Here is a 20,578-nt window from a genome sequence, read left to right on the forward strand (position 1 = left end):
TTGATTGATAACTTATTTATGTATGTTCATTGAGATTGCAAGCTTAATTTTCATGCATAAATATGACGCTAGAATATAAGTGAATTTCACCTAATCGTTATGAACTTATATTCACAAGTAGTGGAGGTTGCTTATAAACAATCGCGTTAAACGAATTCTTGGCATAAGTTTCATGCGTATTCCATAGTAACGAATGCCTCGTCGATGTTTATGATTTCCGTTGAACTTAATGATCTTGGTTAAATGTCTCTATCATGCGTATTCCATAGTTAGGGACTTTGATTAAGAATAATTTGGTTGTAATGCGTATTCCATTCAATCCAACGAATTTAGGGAAATCTGAAAGTTAATCTAAGCGGACCTAATTAACTTGGAGCATTGAGTTTCACAACTTATCGAAAGACCAACTGTGAATCAATATTGTATGCAAGTGTAACATGTGTGGAGAAGAACCCCTTGGCTATTCCATCATCCATATTTTCATCACATTCATATTTACGTTTTGCCTTTAATTACAATTTGTCCATTTAATTTAATCTCGTCCAACCACAATCACCCCCCTTATTTTGTTAAGTCTTATTCATTTGATTTGTCTTATTTTATGTTTTTGAGTATTTGGAGTCTTTTAAACTTGTTTTGATTCTTTTAGTTTGTCTTAGTGTTTTAAAAGTTAGTTTTTATGTTTTTAAGTCAATTTAGAAGGTTTTAGCAAGCCCTCCTAATCCCCGGTCTAGAACGATCCCTCACTTATCCATTCTACTACAATTGTCAAACGAGGGTTTAATTTGAGTGTCAAGTAAATCTCGCATCAAATTTTGACGCCGTTGCCGGGGATTAGCAAAGTTGCTAGTCCCTTGTCTTTATTTTTATATTTTTTTTTTGTTTGTTTTTTGTGCATTCTTATTTCAGATTCTTAGTTTGTTTGTTTCCTTGTTTTTTTTTAGGTACTGTGTATGACTCGTAGCTCTCGGCCTATTATAGAGAACATCTCCGACTTTGACGGTGATTTTGAACGCACTTTGAGGAGAACGAGGAGTCAACAAGAGCCACCACAACCTCCACCACAACCTGGGCTTGAAGAAGACGAAGTAGGTGTAGAAGAAAAGCCCACGGATCAGATTTTTGAAGAAGAACAAGCCATGGCAGCAGATAATAGAACCATCAAGGAGCTTTCGGCCTCGGGTTTGGATAATGCATTGCCTCTTTGTATCCAATACCCCACGGCTGCAGAGGGGAAGACTGAGGAATTTGAACTCAAATCCAGTTTGTTACACCATATTCCGAAGTTCCATGGTTTGTCTATGGAAGACCCCAACAAACACTTGAAGGAGTTCGAGGTGGTTTGTTCGAGCATGACCCCCGTCAATGTGGATGGGAGTATACTGAAGATGAAGGCCTTTCCATTTTCACTTATGGACAAGGCCAAAGATTGGCTCTACGAACTAGCCCCGGGAACTGTGACTTCGTGGGAGAGTATGAAGCGTGCTTTCTTGGAGAAATTCTTCCCTACTTCGAGAGTGATTCTCCTACGGAAGAAAATTAGTGGTATTCAACAGAATCATGGTGAGACATTCCCGGCTTATTATGAGCGCTTCAAGGGCCTTGTAGCTTCATGTCCCCAACATCAAATGAAGGAGGAACTTCTCCTTCAATATTTCTATGAGGGCCTCCTTCCTATCGAACGTCAAATGATTGATGCATCAGCGGGAGGAGCATTGGTGGACAAAACACCAAGGGATGCCAAGATTCTCATAGCCAACCGAGCGCTCAACGCTCAACAATATGAAGGAGTGGGTCAAAGGGAAGCCCCACGACAACAAAGTGTAAATGAGGTGAGTGCTATTTCTGAAATTCAATCACAACTTGCTAATCTTACTTCTCTTGTTTCTCAGGTTGTGATTGGTCCAAAAGCACAAGAACACCAAGTTTGTGGCGTGTGCTCAATTCAAGGGCATCCATCCGACAAGTGCCCTCAACTAATCGAGAATGGTGGGTGGGAATCAGCCAATGCAATTGGTTTCCAAGGACAAAATCAAAACAACCCATACTCGAACACTTACAATGCCGGATGGAGGGACCATCCAAACTTCAAATGGAGGGAGCCACAACAAGCTGCCCAACAAGGAGGATTTAGGCCAAACCCCCCTGGTTTTTATTCCAAGCCGTATGCACCCCAACAACCCCAACAAACTTCGGCATCATCTCATTCAGGTACGTCCTTGGAAAGTGATCAAGCTATGCAATTACTAACCTCTATTTCGCAGGGGTTGCAAAATCAAAACAACCGGATAGCAAATAACGAGAAGGAGATGATGGATATGAAGAAACAAATAGGGCAAATTTCTGAGTTCCTTGGACAGATTAGAGAGCAAGGAAAGCTTCCTAGCTCAACCACAGTCAATCCAAAGGGAGGATTCGAATCCGCCAAGGCCATCACCCTAAGGGGTGGAAAAGAAGTTGGGACCGAGCCAAACAATCCCAAATCTGCCCAGAAAGTAGATGAAGAGACGACACAACCTGAGGAAGTGTCTAGCTCACCCACGGTAAGGGTGAAAAACCCAATGCCGCAGGCCCCCAATCACCCTAACTCGGCCAAATCAGGTAATTTAAGTTCAAATTCATGTACTTCACGTCCTAATCCGGCCAATGTACCTTTTCCTCGCAGGTTCATGCAAGAAAAAAAGGAAGAAAGCGAGAAGGACATTCTTGAAACGTTCCGGAAGGTGCAAGTGAACATACCGCTTCTCGATGCAATCAAACAGGTTCCAAAGTATGCTAAATTCCTCAAGGACCTATGCAATACAAAGAGAAGAAGGGCAAACAAAGAGGTAGTGAAGGTAAGCGAGAATGTGTCCGCTGTTTTGCAACGTAAACTGCCTACCAAGTGCAAAGACCCCGGTAGTTTCACGATTCCTTGTGTGATTGGACATAATCGTTTTGAACATGCCATGCTTGATTTAGGTGCATCCATAAATGTCATGCCTTATTCTATTTATGCATCTATGAATTTGGGTGAATTAAAACAAGATGGTGTAATTATACAATTGGCCGATCGTTCTAACGCGTATCCAAAAGGAGTTTTGGAAGATGTGCTTGTGCAGGTGAACCATTTAATTTTTCCGGCTGATTTCTACGTCCTAGACATGGAGGATTCAACCCATTCTACATCTTTGCCGATTCTCCTTGGTAGGCCATTCATGAAGACGGCCCGAACGAAGATTGATGTATACAAAGGCACCTTGACAATGGAATTCGATGGGGAAGTGATTGATTTTAATATTTCTGAAACTATGAGATATCCCGTTGATGACCATTCTTGTTTTTCCATTGATGTTATCGATTCTTTGGCGCAGGTATACCTTGAAGAATTGAACGAGGACGCCCTGGAAACAACCATCACTAAGGCCATAGAGCGCAAAAATGAAGGATTTGGGCCAATGCAAGGCCACGGCAAGGAGGAGGAATTCTTTGCAATGGGTTCTAGTGAAGAAATAATTGAGGTTGTGGCAGCCCTTGAGTCATTGCCACAACAATATGGTAAGGTTCCACTCTCACTTTCAAATTCAGTTTCCACTAAGATGCTACCTTCTGTTGTTCTGGCACCATCGCTTGAACTTAAGCCGTTGCCGGACCATTTGAAGTATGTGTTTTTGGGAGAAGGCGAAACATTGCCCGTCATCATTTCATCAAGTCTCACGGCAATGGAGGAGGAGAAGCTTGTGAGGGTGCTGCGAGAACACAAAACGGCCATAGGGTGGACTTTGGCCGACATTAAAGGAATAAGCCCTACCACATGCATGCACCGTATACTTCTTGAGGAGGGGACTAAGCCATCCCGAGAGGCTCAACGCCGTCTCAACCCTCCGATGATGGAAGTGGTGAAGAAGGAAATAATCAAGCTTTTGGATTGCGGAGTGATCTACCCTATCTCCGATAGCCGTTGGGTCTCTCCAGTTCAAGTCGTTCCCAAGAAGTCCGGAGTAACTGTTATCAAGAATGATGAGAATGAGCTCGTACCTACACGCATTCAGACTGGATGGCGAGTATGTATCGATTACCAGAAGCTAAATGCCATGACTAGGAAAGATCACTTTCCTTTGCCATTCATCGACCAGATGCTCGAAAGGTTAGCCGGTCATGCCTTTTACTGTTTTCTTGATGGATACTCTGGATATAACCAAATTGTGATAGCCCCGGATGATCAAGAGAAGACCATATTCACATGTCCCTTTGGAACATTTGCTTATCGTCGCATGCCATTTGGCTTATGCAACGCACCGGCCACTTTCCAAAGGTGTATGGTAAGTATATTTTCCGATTTTGTTGAAAAGATCATTGAGGTTTTCATGGATGATTTTAGTGTGTTTGGGAGTTCATTTGATAATTGCTTGGATAATCTAACCTTAATTTTGAAACGATGTGTTGAAACTAACCTTGTCTTGAATTGGGAGAAATGTCACTTTATGGTGAAACAAGGTATAGTTTTAGGACATATTGTTTCAGAAAAAGGAATTGAAGTAGATAAATCGAAAATAGACCTTGTACGTCACTTACCCTCTCCTACTTCGATTAGAGAGGTACGTTCGTTTCTTGGCCATGCAGGGTTCTATAGGCGTTTTATCAAGGACTTCTCCAAGATGTCCAACCCTCTTTGCCGATTGCTTCAAAAAGATGTGCCATTCAAGTTTGATGAAGAGTGTAATTCGGCATTTAACCAACTCAAGGAGAAGCTAGTCTCGGCCCCCATTATTGTACCTCCAGATTGGAGCCTTCCGTTCGAGCTCATGTGCGATGCATCCGACTATGCATTAGGAGCTGTTCTAGGACAAAGAAGAGACAAGCGGCCGCATGTCATATAAGATGCCTCTCGGACTCTCAATGATGCCCAATTGAACTACTCCACGACGGAAAAAGAACTTCTAGCTGTGGTTTTTGCTTTAGATAAATTCCGTTCATATTTAATTGGTACTAAAGTAATCGTTTATTCTGATCATGCAGCTTTGAGGTACTTGATCACGAAAAAGGAAGCAAAGCCGAGGCTTATCCGTTGGATTCTTCTTCTTCAAGAATTTGATATTGAAATCCGGGATAAGAAAGGAAGCGAGAATGTAGTGGCTGACCATTTAAGCCGAATGATCCACGATGAGCATGAACATGCCGTACCTATCCCTGAAACTTTTCCCGATGAGCAGCTGCTATCCATTGAGGTAAGTGAACCATGGTATGCAGATTTAGTGAATTACTTGGTGGCTAAACAAATTCCAAATGAACTAAACAAGCACCAACGTGATAAGCTTAAAAATGATGCACGTTTCTATGTTTGGGATGACCCTTATTTGTGGAAGTATTGCTCAGATCAAATTGTACGTAGATGTGTGCATGATTCTGAATTTCACTCAATTCTAAGCTTTTGTCACACATATGCATGTGGTGGTCATTTTGGCACACAACGCACTGCCCTCAAGGTTCTAGAGTGTGGTTTTTATTGGCCGACTATATTTAGGGATGCTAGAACCTTTTGTATGTCTTGTGATCGTTGCCAACGAATGGGTAACATAGGTACCAAGGACCAAATGCCGCAAACCCTGTCTTTAATGTTGAAATTTTTGATGTTTGGGGCATTGATTTCATGGGCCCTTTCCCTCCATCTTATGGTTTCACTTATATCTTGCTAGCCGTTGATTATGTTTCTAAATGGGTGGAAGCAAAAGCCACCCGTACTAACGATTCTAAGGTGGTTGCAGATTTCGTGAAAACTAACATTTTTGCTAGGTTTGGAATGCCGAGAGTAATCATAAGTGATGGAGGGTCTCGCTTTTGCAATCGGACCATTGAGGCGTTGCTAAGAAAGTACCATGTCAACCATAAGGTCTCCACACCTTACCATCCTCAAACAAATGGCCAAGCCGAGGTGTCTAACCGAGAAATCAAACAAATTTTGGAGAAGACCGTTGGACCAACAAGGAGGGATTGGAGCTTACGTTTAGATGATGCACTGTGGGCATATCGTACGGCATACAAAACACCCATTGGGATGTCACCTTTTCGGCTCGTCTATGGTAAGCCATGTCATTTGCCCGTAGAGTTAGAGCACAAGGCACATTGGGCCGTGAAGACTTTCAACATGGACATAGATGCAGCGGGAGTTCATAGGAAGCTCCAATTGAATGAACTTGAGGAGATTCGGAATGAAGCCTATGAGAATGCCCGGATGTACAAAGCCAAGACCAAAGCATTCCATGATAAAATGATTCGAACCAAGACCTTCACAGTTGGGCAGAAAGTGTTACTTTTCAACTCTCGCCTACGTTTGTTTCCTGGTAAGTTGCGTTCTAAATGGATTGGCCCGTTTTTTGTTACTAATGTTTTCCCTCATGGTGCAGTGCAAATCAAAAGTTCAAGGACGCAGCAAGAATTCAAAGTGAATGGGCATCGATTGAAACCCTATTACGAGATGTTTGAGGAGCATGTCGTGGAGGAGGTACCCCTCCATGCCGTGGAACCTAGTCAAGCTTAAACGGAGGTACCGTCCGGCTGCAAGACGTAAAAGAAAGCGCTACTTGGGAGGCAACCCATGCATTCAACAAAGGAAGACTTAGAAAGCACTCCAAATCTAGATTCCTAAAAAAACTCTTCTCTTTGTTGCTATTTCGTTTCTGCCTTGTTAGGTTGTTTAGTTGTTATTGTTTGTTTGTTTATTAATTGTGTGAGTCTATGATTGTAACATTGAGAAAATGTTTGATTTATTGATAGGCACTGCTAAACAAAGAAAGATGGTGCTTCACAAAGGTTGTTTGCTTGAGGCCCCACTACGTGGCTTTACTCTTGAAGCGGAAGGCGTAGGAGCGGAAGGCATAGGAGCGGAAGGCATCGGAGCGGAAGGCATCGGAGCGGAAGGCATAGGAGCAGAAGGCATCGAAGATAGAGCATTCCAGGCCTCAATACTTGGCCAAGCGCTGGATGAGCCAGGAAAAAGGTGCCTCTGGAGGAAAAACGAAAACCTTTGACGGTCACTGTGAATCCGACCTTCAGACTCTTGCAGCTCATCAAGCTTCCTCTTCATGCCCGTCGAATAGTTGTTTGCAAGCATGTGCAAACTTCTATTCTCATACTTCAGCTGCTGGATCTCCTGCTTGAGACTTTCCACCTCTGCCATCAATGATTCCACCTGACGGGAGCGGGCAAGCAGGCGTTGGCCCATGTTGGACACAGAACTCGCACACTGAACACTAAGTGCGAGGGACTCTTGAACGGCCAACTCATCGGACCGTCCTGACAGCAGCCTACTATCTTTCGGAGTGAGGAGGTTCCTAGCTACTATTGTAGCTGTTGTGGCGTCCTGCATCACGGAGTCTTCACCTGTGAGAGGACCGTTAGAAGAAAAGAAAGAAGGGCGCCATACGTTACCTTGACGCGGCGCGCCCGCATCACTGCTAAGGCTCAATTCCAAGCTAAGGTTCGATGAGTTTGCCATTTTTCAAAAGTGTTCAAGGAGAAGGGATGGAGTTAAATTTCAAAGGGCCGGAGTCGATTTTCAAGAATGGGAAATCTTCAGAGTGTGTTTGTTGTGGTGATCGATAGCTCAATAAAAAAGCCAAGGCGACGCGTCCACCAATTCAAAAAGCCGGAATTTCTGGCGTAATTTAGGCGACGCTTTCTCGGCTTTTCAGAAGGCGCGTTCAACTTTGTCAAAAGATTTCTTCTTTTCAGACAACACGTGGAGGCCATCATCACAACTACACATCTTTAGCCGACAAGCGCAAAGTTCGGCGACGCTTTCTCTGCTTTTCAGAAGGGGCGCCTGCTCAGAAATCGAAGAGGTGTATTCAAAAATCGAAGAGGCGCCACTATTTCAAAAAGCCGGAGTTGCAGGATCAAAACGTTTGTCGACAAAGGTAAAAAGTACCACCACTTGCTATTATCTCTATATATGTCGACCTTCGTCTTTTATGGCAGGGCAAACCTGAAGAAAATGCCCAACTCTCCCTCACCTCTGAGGGTGCACTCCCAGCAAAGCCTTTCGAAATACTCAATTCTTTCTTCTTCCCCAAAGATGATACCAGATGCCTGGAGTACATATGACCCAGGAGGAAACAGCACAACAAATACATGTGCTGATTCATTCACCGCTTCTTCAAAAGCAAAGGTATCTCATATCATCAAGGTCAAAAGCAAAAGTATCTCATATCATGTTCTTTCCCTGTCTTTTTCTTTGTCCTTGTTCTTACTCGCATGGCAAAGTAAAAGAAGCAATCAGCCGGCACTTGGAGTCAGTCTTCCGTTCTGGAGCCAACTGCCTGGAATCTATTCCTGATTGCTTACCTAGCGTTGCTCTCGAGTAGTCATCTTCAACGGTTGATACACTTCCGGAGAAGGGACCACTTCTGCAAAGGGGAGCGAGTAAGGCAAGTGAAAATGATACATTGAAGCATGTGGAGACAAACATAGGCTGAGTTATCCTCCAACCCTTTTCAATACGAATTGGAAAGATTGAACAAAGAAACAGACCAAAGGGGTAAGCTCAGACCTTCGGGGAAGACCAAAAGAATCCTCCAGCCCAGTAGCACAAAGGAAAATCAATGATGGGCGGAAACCAGTTCGAGAGTAAGCCTGTGGAATCATCAAGATCAAGCCTCAATGCAATCAACAAAGAGAAGAGGGAATTTACACTCCATAACCAGATTTGCGTCCCTAAACTCTTCTCTTTGTTAATTACATTCTGCCATGTTTAGTATGTTTAGTTGTTGTTTGTGTGTTTACTTATGTTTTGTGTGAATCTATGCTTAAAACATTGAGGACAATGTTTGATTTAAGTGTGGGGGGATAACTAATGTTGTTAATGCAAATTCGTGGGATTTTATCACCCATAACTTCAAATGTTGTTCCTTGCTGTTTTAAGGTGTTTTTAAGTTGTTTTAGAGTGTTTTAGTATGTTTTGTTTTTTTTAACTCCGAAAAGCACATAAAAATTTGAAAAATTGTTTTGAAAAGCCTAAAAAGAGTGTCTTAGGGTACATTCCAACACAATGATAAGGATTTGGTTTATAATTGCATGACGGTTAGAAAGAGTTATAACATAGAGAAAAGTTTGATTTACTCTTGGTATATGCTTGGTTATGGTTATAATGTATGACTTCACATGCAATCATAAAAGAAAAAAAAAATTCGTTTTGGTAACATGCTTGAAGGAAGGAACTCAAACAAACGCTACAACCCTGAGAGACTTGAGCCTATAACGTTCTTTGGAGAGTATAATCTGTGATTTCTTGTTTTCTAAAAGTCGTTGCATGATCTCATTATTCTTTGCTTGGTTACTACTTAGAAGGCGTTTCATCATATAGTTCCAAATGCTAGAACTCATGCCCATTTCATTCAAAGCATGTTATTGATTTGCATAACATATATCAAGATGAAGTTGTGTAGTTGCCACCATAGCCAAATAGCCTTACTTCCCATATTTCGTATATGTTGTAAGTTTTAACCCCGTTGAGCCTTGTTTAGCCCATGTTCTTTGTTAAACCATATCATCCTCACCTAGCCTAGATTAGGACCATCCGTACCCTTGTTCTTGAAGCATAGTAAGCATGACGGATAATGAATTCCTTTTGATTAATATGTTGCAGAAAATAAGTGTGGGGGAAGGGATTTTTTTTTGTGTATGTATGTGCCTAAGTCTTAAAGGAGGCACGGAAAAAAAAAAAAAAAAAAAAAAAAATTGTGAGAAAAAGAAGAAGAAAAGAAAGAAAAAGAGTGAAAATAAGTGAGAATGGACTCACAAGTGTGATTGTTGAAGAAAGGGCCCAAAAAAGTTGAATATGGCCCTAAGTTTTGTGACTTCCCCTTGGGTGTTCAAAGTTGACTTCTGCGTTCTAAAGGGAATTCTAAGTACCTAATTCAATACTTTGCTCACTATTGCTTTAAGAATGTTTGTTTATCCTTCACCTTTCATTGTTAGCCAATACCCTAGCCCCGTTACAACCCTTTGACTTCTATCTTGATTGTTATGTGTTTCAATTTGTGGAGTTTGAACTTGGTATAAGCTTATGGTGTCACTGGTTCTCGCTTCTAAGTAGTAGCATTCCATTCATGAGATCATACCTAAACATGCTTATTAACTCCAGAAATTGCTCTCTTTATGATACATATATGTGAGTGTTCGTTTTCATGTTTACATCAATCTTCTCACATATGACTAGATTAGGGTGTGTAGTTAGAAAATCTGAGTGAAAATCGAGTGCATATCTTGTAAGGAATTGAGCAAATTCTCTAAGGCATGTTACTACATTCAAAACATGGTTTTAAATGCTTAATTGTGAACTAGTATATGGTGACTATGATTAAGAATGTACTTAAGTGTGAAGATGACTAAAATCTGTGGGAATGATGATTTTTAACGTGTCATGTGCATTGGAAATCCCTAAGACGGTTGTTGGAAGGTTTAGGTTGTGTTTTACGCGTTTAGTGTCGTTTTGTTTATTTGTTTTTATTCTGTTTTGCTCGAGGACTAGCAAAAGCTAAGTGTGGGGGTATTTGATAGGAGCATATTCATGCGACTTAAATGGCTTGTTCTCGTACATTTACGTTATGTTTCTTTAGTTATTATAGTTCTTTATGCTTCTTTTGTGTGTTTTCAGGTTCTAAGGGCTTAGGGAGCAAGAAAGTGCATTTTGAGGCCATTTGGAGCATTTTTGGGCATGGATTGGATAGCTTCTCCATGGAGCCAAGAGGATGGACGAATTTGAAGGCCTTGTATGCTCTTTGGGGACATCAAACAAAGGGCCTAGCCCAATCAAACATATTATGCCATGCAAACCAACCTATTTTAGGCCCATTCTATGTACTTAAACCCTAGCCCTTTAAACTAGCCCTATTATCACTTATCACTTTCATTCACTTATCACTCACCACATATCATTCATTTATCACTTAACATATCATTCACTTATCACTTATCATACTCATAATCATCTACACATTTCAACCATTTAAACATATGCATTTCAACTCACATGCACATCCACCTCTTTCCACCTAATCCACACGCTTTCACAACCTAAAACACATGCACATGCACCACTAATCCCTTCACTTTCATGCCATCATTTCCTTCTCCCCCCCAATGCCGTGCACTCCTTGAGCATTTCCAGTTTTTCCCCTTCTCTTTGTATTCACAAGTCACATGCATTCACTTCATCATTACACCACCACTCATTCTTTAAATCCACATGCACATTCAATCATTCATTCAAGCCCCCTTGTGCCATGTTTCCCCCTTTGTTCCCACCCATCACATGCATCATCATCAAACAAACTCTCAATGCCGTGGGTTCCCTTTGCTCCCCTTGTGCAATTCCAGTTTTCACATGTGTCCTAGCTGTTTTTCCATCATTCCTCCACACAAATGCTTAAACAAACAGCCATATGTTCCCTCCACTACCCCTATAAATACCCTAGCATTCATTCATTCATGCATATCTCATATTTCCATTCACAACACTTCACACAACACAAACACAACCCTTGTGCCGCAAATCATTTCCATTTCTGTGCAGTTTTTCTCCTCCATTGCAGCCACTATCCAACCACTTCCCATCCCTCCAAAACACTTCACATAATCCCCAAAGCTCACCTTAGACCTTGTGCTACAACAACGAGGAAGAAAAGAGTGCTTAAACGTTCATACAATTCAAGTTTGAGTTGTTGGAATGTTTAGGTGTTTCTTTGATTTCAAAGTTTAAATTTAATTCTCTTTGTTTTGTACGTATGAGAATGGAAGATAAGAGTGCCTAAACGTTCATACAATTCAAGTTTGAGTTGTTGAAATGTTTAGGTGTTTCTTTGATTTCAAAGTTATGAGGAACTAAACCCCCTTTAGCTAGGGGGTGATTCGAAACTATGTTTATATTTGCAATTTGAATTGATTACGTTTGGTTGGAATTTCATAAGTTGTGGATTCAATTCGTTTAACTGTTTGATTGATAACTTATTTATGTATGTTCATTGAGATTGCAAGCTTAATTTTCATGCATAAATATGACGCTAGAATATAAGTGAATTTCACCTAATCGTTATGAACTTATATTCACAAGTAGTGGAGGTTGCTTATAAACAATCGCGTTAAACGAATTCTTGGCATAAGTTTCATGCGTATTCCATAGTAACGAATGCCTCGTCGATGTTTATGATTTCCGTTGAACTTAATGATCTTGGTTAAATGTCTCTATCATGCGTATTCCATAGTTAGGGACTTTGATTAAGAATAATTTGGTTGTAATGCGTATTCCATTCAATCCAACGAATTTAGGGAAATCTGAAAGTTAATCTAAGCGGACCTAATTAACTTGGAGCATTGAGTTTCACAACTTATCGAAAGACCAACTGTGAATCAATATTGTATGCAAGTGTAACATGTGTGGAGAAGAACCCCTTGGCTATTCCATCATCCATATTTTCATCACATTCATATTTACGTTTTGCCTTTAATTACAATTTGTCCATTTAATTTAATCTCGTCCAACCACAATCACCCCCCTTATTTTGTTAAGTCTTATTCATTTGATTTGTCTTATTTTATGTTTTTGAGTATTTGGAGTCTTTTAAACTTGTTTTGATTCTTTTAGTTTGTCTTAGTGTTTTAAAAGTTAGTTTTTATGTTTTTAAGTCAATTTAGAAGGTTTTAGCAAGCCCTCCTAATCCCCGGTCTAGAACGATCCCTCACTTATCCATTCTACTACAATTGTCAAACGAGGGTTTAATTTGAGTGTCAAGTAAATCTCGCATCAGTGTGGTCCTACAACACCACACTACACAACACTTAACGTAAACAAACAAATTAGGGTAAAATTGTAATTTCAAATGTACGTTTCGATATTTCCGGGACGGGATGTCACAACCTACCCTCCTTAATAGAATTTCGTCCCGAAATTCAAAACAACCACATAACAACCCCTATTGATCGAAGAACAATCTAGGATACAAATCCCTCATTCGATCTTCTGTCTCCCAAGTAGCTTCTTCAACCGAGTGATTCCTCCACAAAACTTTCACCAAATTCACCGTTTTGTTCCTAAGAACCTTCTCTTTCCAATCTAAGATCGTTAACGGTTCCTCGTCATACGTCAAATCTGGATTTATCTCTAACGGTTGAGGAGGTATCACATGCAACGGATCAGCAACATAATGTCGGAGCATAGACACGTGAAAAACGTTATGCACTTTAGCCAACTCCGGAGGCAACTCCAATCTGTAAGCTACCTCACCAACTCTTTCTGTGACCATGTATGGTCCGATGTACCTGGGACTCAACTTCCCTTTCTTTCCAAACCGCACAACGCCTCTCCACGGTGAAAGCTTTAGAAATACCCAATCTCCGACCTCATAAATTCTGTCCGTAGCATGTCGATCTGCTAAACTTTTCTGCCTGTCCTGAGCTGCTTTCAGGTTAGACTTGATCACCTGAACATTCTGAGTTGTCTCCTCGACAATCTCCGGGCCTACTAAGACTCTTTCTCCAACTTCTGACCAACATAACGGAGTGCGACAAGATCTACCATACAAGGCCTCAAATGGCGCCATGCCAATGCTCGAATGGAAACTGTTGTTGTAAGCAAATTCCATCAAATCTAATCGCTGGTGCCAAGCATCACTGAACTGTAACGCTGATGCTCGCAGCATATCCTCCAAGGTCTGAATAGTTCTCTCTGACTGTCCGTCTGTCTGTGGATGATATGCCGTACTGTAAAGTAGTCTCGTACCCAAAGCTTCCTGAAAAGCTACCCAAAACTTCGATGTGAATCGTGGATCACGATCCGAGACAATACTCACAGGGACACCATGGTACTTCACAACCTTCGAGATAAACAATTCCGCTAACCGGCTCAAAGAATACTTCTCTCTTACTGGAATAAAATGTGCTGACTTAGTGAGCCGATCAACGATCACCCAAATGCCGTCAAAGCCATTATGTGTACGCGGGAGTTTGTACACAAAATCCATAGTGATATTTTCCCATTTCCACTCTGGAACGGGAAGCGGTTGCAATAGCCCAAGCGGCTTCTTTCTTTCTGCCTTAACCTGCTGACAAACAGCACATCTGCTCACATACTCAGCTATCTCCCTTTTCATACCCGGCCAATAGTAAAATGGTCGAATGGTATGATACATTTTAGTTGCCCCTGGGTGCATGGCATAAGCCGAGATATGTGCTTCATCGAGAATTTCCTTCTTCAAATCCGCATTACTAGGCACGAACATCCTACCCTCTAACATCAACATGCCATCAGAATCACGAATTCTGAGATCTTGCCTCCTTCCTTGATCTCGAGCTCGGATTAGTTCTTGAATCTGCTCATCAGCTACTTGAGCTTCAAGCACCCGATCAACCAAGATTGGTCTAACTTGAAAATTAGCAAGTAACGCCACTTCTCGATCTTCTGCTTCTAACCTTACTCCCGTAGCACGCAAGTCCACCAAAAGAGGAATACGACTAGCGTACAACGCATTGATACGACCATGTGACTTCCTGCTAAGTGCGTCAGCCACTACGTTCGCACGACCAGGGTGATAATCAATCGTGCAATCGTAATCGCTGACCAACTCCAACCACCTCCGTTGATGGAGATTAAGTTCCTTTTGGGTGAAGAGATACTGAAGACTCTTGTGATCTGTGAAGATCCTACACTTCTCTCCGTAAAGATAGTGTCTCCACAACTTCAACGCAAAGATGATAGCAGCTAACTCCAAATCATGTGTAGGGTAATTCATCTCATGGGGTTTCAACTGCCGCGAAGCATAAGCAATCACCCTACCATGCTGCATCAATACACATCCCAAACCATTCAAGGAAGCATCGCTATAAACCTCGAAATCACCACTATCGTCCGGAAGTGCCAAAACAGGTGCATTAGTAAGACAATGCTTCAACTGCTGGAAACTCTGCTCACACTTATCATTCCACTCAAACTTAACGTCTTTCCTTGTTAACCTCGTCAGTGGCAAGGCAATTACCGAAAAATCCTTAACGAATCTCCGATAATATCCCGCCAAACCAATGAAACTTCTCACCTCAGTGACGGTTCGTGGTTGCTCCCAACCCTCCACAGCTTCAACCTTCTGAGGGTTTACCAAGATACCTTGAGCAGAAATGATGTGCCCCAAAAACGCGACTTGATCTAACCAGAACTGGCACTTGCTAAACTTAGCATACAATTGGTGCTGCCTCAACCTCTTCAACACCAAAGTAAGATGTCGAACATGCTCCGCTTTGGACTTAGAATACACCAGAATATCGTCAATGAAGACAATAACAAATCTATCCAAGTAAGGCTGGAATACCCGGTTCATTAAATCCATAAAAGCAGCTGGTGCATTCGTCAACCCAAATGGCATAACCAGAAACTCGTAATGACCGTAACGAGTCCTGAACGCCGTCTTAGGAACATCATCCCTACTAATCTTCAGCTGATAGTACCCAGACCTCAAGTCTATCTTAGAGAATACACAAGCACCTCTCAGCTGATCAAACAAATCATCGATACGAGGCAATGGATAACGGTTTTTAATCGTCACCCGATTCAATTGCCTGTAATCGATACACAGCCTCAAAGTTCCGTCTTTCTTCCTCACAAACAACACTGGAGCGCCCCAAGGTGAAGTACTAGGCTGAATAAACCCTTTATCCACTAATTCCTGTAACTGAACTTTCAATTCCCTTAACTCAACGGGAGCCATACGATAAGGAGTTAATGAAATAGGATTAGTACCTGGAAGTAACTCAATAGTGAAATCCACGTCTCGATCTGGGGGTAAACCAGGTAAATCCTCGGGAAAAACATCAGGGAAGTGTCTGACCACTCTCACATCCTCAACTCTGTTAGGAACGGCCTCATCTAACACCACATGAGCTAGATACCCCTGACAACCGTTAGACAACAACTTCTTCGCTCGCAAAGCCGAAATAACGCCGTGTCTTACCCCACTCTGCTCACCCACAAAAGTAACCTCAGGTAATCCAGGACGGTGAAACGTAACTACTTTCCTGTAACAATCAATGTTGGCAGGATAGAAGTGCAACCAATCTGTGCCCAAAATCACATCAAAATCGACAATATCTAACGGAATAAGATCAGCGGGCATAACAACACCCTCTACTATCACTGGACATCCTGGGTACATACAATCTACAACACATCTCTTTCCTCTAGGCATAGCGAACTCTAAATCGTACCCTAGAGGTGTGGGGCGAGGTTGCGTCACTTGAGCAAATGTATGAGAAATAACGGAATGTGTAGCTCCACAATCAATTAAGACTCTAGCAAAATATCCAAGAATGTTTAACTTACCCATAATCAAGTCCGGGTTGTTCTGAGCATCCTGCAGGGAAATATTGTGAATACGCCCCTGGCCCTGCTGTCGTCCACCACGACCTCTGCTCGCTTGAACACCGCGACCTTGAGCTCCACGCCCCTGACTGGGCTGACTCAACTGTCTCGAAGACCCTGCACTACTAGTAGCAATCTCACCCTGTTGATACTGTCCTCCTTGGTACCACTGAGAACCACCTACCAGAGCTGGAGGATACGGCATGTAGTTGCTGGGATACGGGGGATAACCACCTTGTGAATACGGGTCCTGGGGGTACTGATACGGTCCCGGAGCATAGGGAACAGCATCACCCTGATAGTGGTAGGCACCACCTCTACCTGCTTGACCATAATTACTCGGACCCTGGATTTGCCGAATCGGTGCAGGTGGCGGCATAAAGGTCTGCTGCGGCTTCTGCTGCTGACTCTGGGGACAATTCATCGCTCTATGTCCCACCTGTCCACACGTGAAACAACTACCGCTGATATGCCTGCACTCGCCGAAATGTCGGTTATTACATCTACGGCAAAATGGGACTCGGTTTCGGCCACCATCACCTTGTCTCTGGCCTCGAGCACCTCCATAAAACCTACCTCCTCGTCCTTGTCCAGAGGCACTGAAACCACCACTAGACGAACTCGAACTAGTACCACCCCTTTTGAAGTTCTGAGTTTGGCGAGGCCCAAGCGACATTTGACCTTTCCCTTTGTCATCTTTCTTCTGATTGTCGTTTTTCTCTTCATCACTGTCACTCGACATATTCTCAAAGTCCTCAATCCTCAATAGTATCTCATAGAACTCCTGGTAGGACTCACAGTGAGTAGTAGTTGCCATGGAACGCCATCTCTTCCTAGTGCCTAAGCGGAAACGACGAAGCATCTCTGCCGGATTACTTGTGACGTCCGGATGGTAACGAGACAGATCAGTGAACTTACGATAATACTCGTTAGCCGTCAACTTCCGCTGTTTCAACTCGGTGAATTCCTGTTTCTTACGATCAATATACTCAGGGGGTACAAACCTCCTCTTAAACACATCCTTGAAAACATTCCAATCAGTTCTCTGAGCTGGAGTCAACCTACGAAGTTCTTGCTCCCACCAAGCTGCAGACTCCATCTCCAGAAACCATGAGGTTGTCTCGACCCACCGCTCCATAGGAAGGTTCCCTTGGTTATGCAACACACGGAAAGTCTTCTCTATGTGTTCCAACCAACGCTCTGCGCCTTCGTGACCCTCACTACCATTGAACTTATCCAACTTCAGGTTATACATAGTCTCCAGAGGAGTCCTCTGGGGAGGGCGGATAGCTGTCTGAAGGGCTGTAGCAATAACTTCCCCCAACTGAGCAAAATCGGGAAAGCTAGACTCAGAAGAACGACGTGGTTCCCGACGAGGCGGCATGATTCTGACAGAAGACACCAACTATTAGAATACTCACAAAGACACAGGACTGCCAAACCTAGGCTCTGATACCAAGCTGACACACCCCGATCGAGATCAGGGAGTGCTGGCCGTCACACGAAGTGACGTAGCCATGTGCGCGTGCGGAAGCTATTAAGAAGGTAATAGAAAAGTATGAATAATTAAAAACTAGCATACAAAGTACTAAAACAAGTGCTAGCGTATGTGAGACACAAATTCAGAGCAAGTCTACAGCAGTCAAAAAGGAAAGATGCGACATAATTACACCCGAAGGTGACCCTACAATGGTGAGTGTCTGTCAGAAATGCCGGGACGCCCTTTGGGAAAAACCACCGAATCTGCTAGACCACTAGAACCTGGAGGGGCGCAAAAACAAAAGCGTGAGTGGGCAAAAACAAAGTTCTTTGAAAACTCTTTAGCAAAACACATTCTAACCCCTCGCCGTAAAACCTGTATACTTCCCAGAAAATGAACATATATACGTATGTATAGATATGTCAATCATGCTCCAAAATATGCCATTCATGCTCGAGAATATGCCACATCGGAATCTCATAATAAAATGTAAGTGCTCAAGCGTAATTCACATCAATAACATATAATCTAGCAGCCGGGAGTCACCTAACGTGACCTGTACGGCTGCATCTAGAGCTCCAATCTCAACTCAATAACTGAATCTGCACACGAGTCGGAACCACCTAACGTGGTCTATACGACAGGCTGGGTGTAATATATATATATGCTCTAGTGCTACGATCACGTGAAGCTGTGCGATAAATCGCGGGTCACCTACAAGTCGGAACCACCTAATGTGGTCTGTACGACAGGCTTTGCACCTAACTTGGATCCAAGGCGAGCATGCGGTGCGGGTGAACATACACGTGAAGGCTATGCCCTGGCCACGGGCGGGAGCACTAACACCGGGGGTGCAGATTATGAGCTCTCTAAGCATCTCAAACTACTACTGAAATACAAACATGAATACCACTTACCTGGCACTTACCTGTGCGTCCACAGCACCAAATACACATATATAAATGTATGCCGCTACTAATGCATGTGATGATGCATAAGCGATAATAATAAGGTACATGGCATAAATCAATTACTCTTTTTAATCTATTTCTGGGAATTTAAATGTATATAGGTATATACGGAAAACAAAAGCCCACTCACTGATAATTGGAAGGGTCGTAGCCCCCCTATCTCGAGTGTGTACGCTCGTCCTCGGAATACGAATCACCTATACGCGAAATAGCTACGAAAACGTTAATTTAAAAGCACATAACCAACTTCTCGTAATAACTTCTCATACATTGCTCAAAATGGACAATTGAATATACCAACGTGCCCTACACAACCTCAGGATCACAACCATATTTTTAAAATAATTTTTGGACCCCGCACGCGCCCCCACGCGCCTGAATAGGCACGGACCTACGCGCCCCCCACGCGCGGCCACGTGCCATGCACACTGACGGCGTCAACTGACGCCGTCAGGAATATTCCGTTAAACTGACGGAATATTCCGTTAAACTTAACTGACGCCGTCACTGCTGTTAGGAATATTCCGTTAAACTTAACGGAATATTCTCCTTTCTTCTCCGGCGAGACTCCGGCGCCGTCGCCGGCGCCGGAAAACTGGAAATTTTTCAAACTTTGTTTTCTCACTCGTTTCTCAACCAATTTCCATCATTTTTGAACCAAAATGAAGCTTAGGACTAGTAGAACAACGTTAGACTAGTTTTAAGGCCTAAAAACTATGCGATCATACCTGTCCACGAAATCAAAAACCGGCCAACTTCGTACAGGACGATCCCGACGTCCAAATTTGTCCAACGATACACTCCCAAGCTCCTTGGGACCTTACCAACACGTCTACAAGCTTCAAATGTAATTAAATTTGCATGAATAGTAACTAAAACGGACCTCGTCGAAACTACGTGAAAACGTTAGAATTCTTACCTGGAATTAGTATGGTTGTGCTCCTCACAACCTCACGAGTTCAATGGTGTAATTGGTTTCTTGATTGGTGAAGTATTGGGTGAGTTTGATGTTGGTCCGTGTGTTGAAGGAAGAAGAACTCGGGGAGAGAGAGAGAGAGAGAGACAGGAAAGACAGAGAGTGAGGGAAAGAGGGAGGGAATCCCGGGAGAGGGAGAGTGATGTGTGAGTGTGTGTGTGGTCCTACAACACCACACTACACAACACTTAACGTAAACAAACAAATTAGGGTAAAATTGTAATTTCAAATGTACGTTTCGATATTTCCGGGACGGGATGTCTCCGATTCTCCTTCTCCCACGTAATTTCTTCCACTGACTGCTTTCTTCACAAATTCTTTATCAATTACACTGTCTTAATTCTCAATACATTCTTTTTCCAATCCAAGGTCGTCCTTGGTTCCTCAACCAGTCTAATCCGGATTAATTCTCAATAGTTGCACCGGAACTCCATGTGACGAATCTGCCACCTAGTGACAACGCATCGAAATATAATACATTATGCACCTTAGCCAATTCTGAAGACATCACCACTTGTATGCAACTTCATTGATTCCTTTAGTGGTCAAAAACGGTCTGATGTGTTTAAGACTTATTTTGTCTCATTTCCAAATTTCACTATTTCTTTTCGTGATGAAATTTCTAAAAATGTTGAATCATGAAACACATCATGCTCTTACAATAACTCTGGAAGTAATTCAAGCAACTTCACCTACTCTTCGATGATCACATAAAGTCCGATGTACTTAGGACTTAATTTGCTTTCCTTTCCCAGCCGAATCATACTTTTCTA

The 20,578-nt window shown here is 42.5% G+C and overlaps 1 pseudogene; it reads right to left on the reverse strand.

The window, feature by feature from the left end:
• The window catches only part of LOC148689548 (uncharacterized), a 95,185-nt pseudogene extending 77,423 nt beyond the window's left edge, over nt 1-17,762 (reverse strand).
• Between the last annotated feature and the right edge of the window lie 2,816 nt (nt 17,763-20,578).

The sequence above is a fragment of the Pyrus communis genome, chromosome 17 (genome assembly GCF_041283825.1).
Source record: "Pyrus communis isolate YQ-2024b chromosome 17, ASM4128382v1, whole genome shotgun sequence".
NCBI lineage: Eukaryota > Viridiplantae > Streptophyta > Magnoliopsida > Rosales > Rosaceae > Pyrus > Pyrus communis.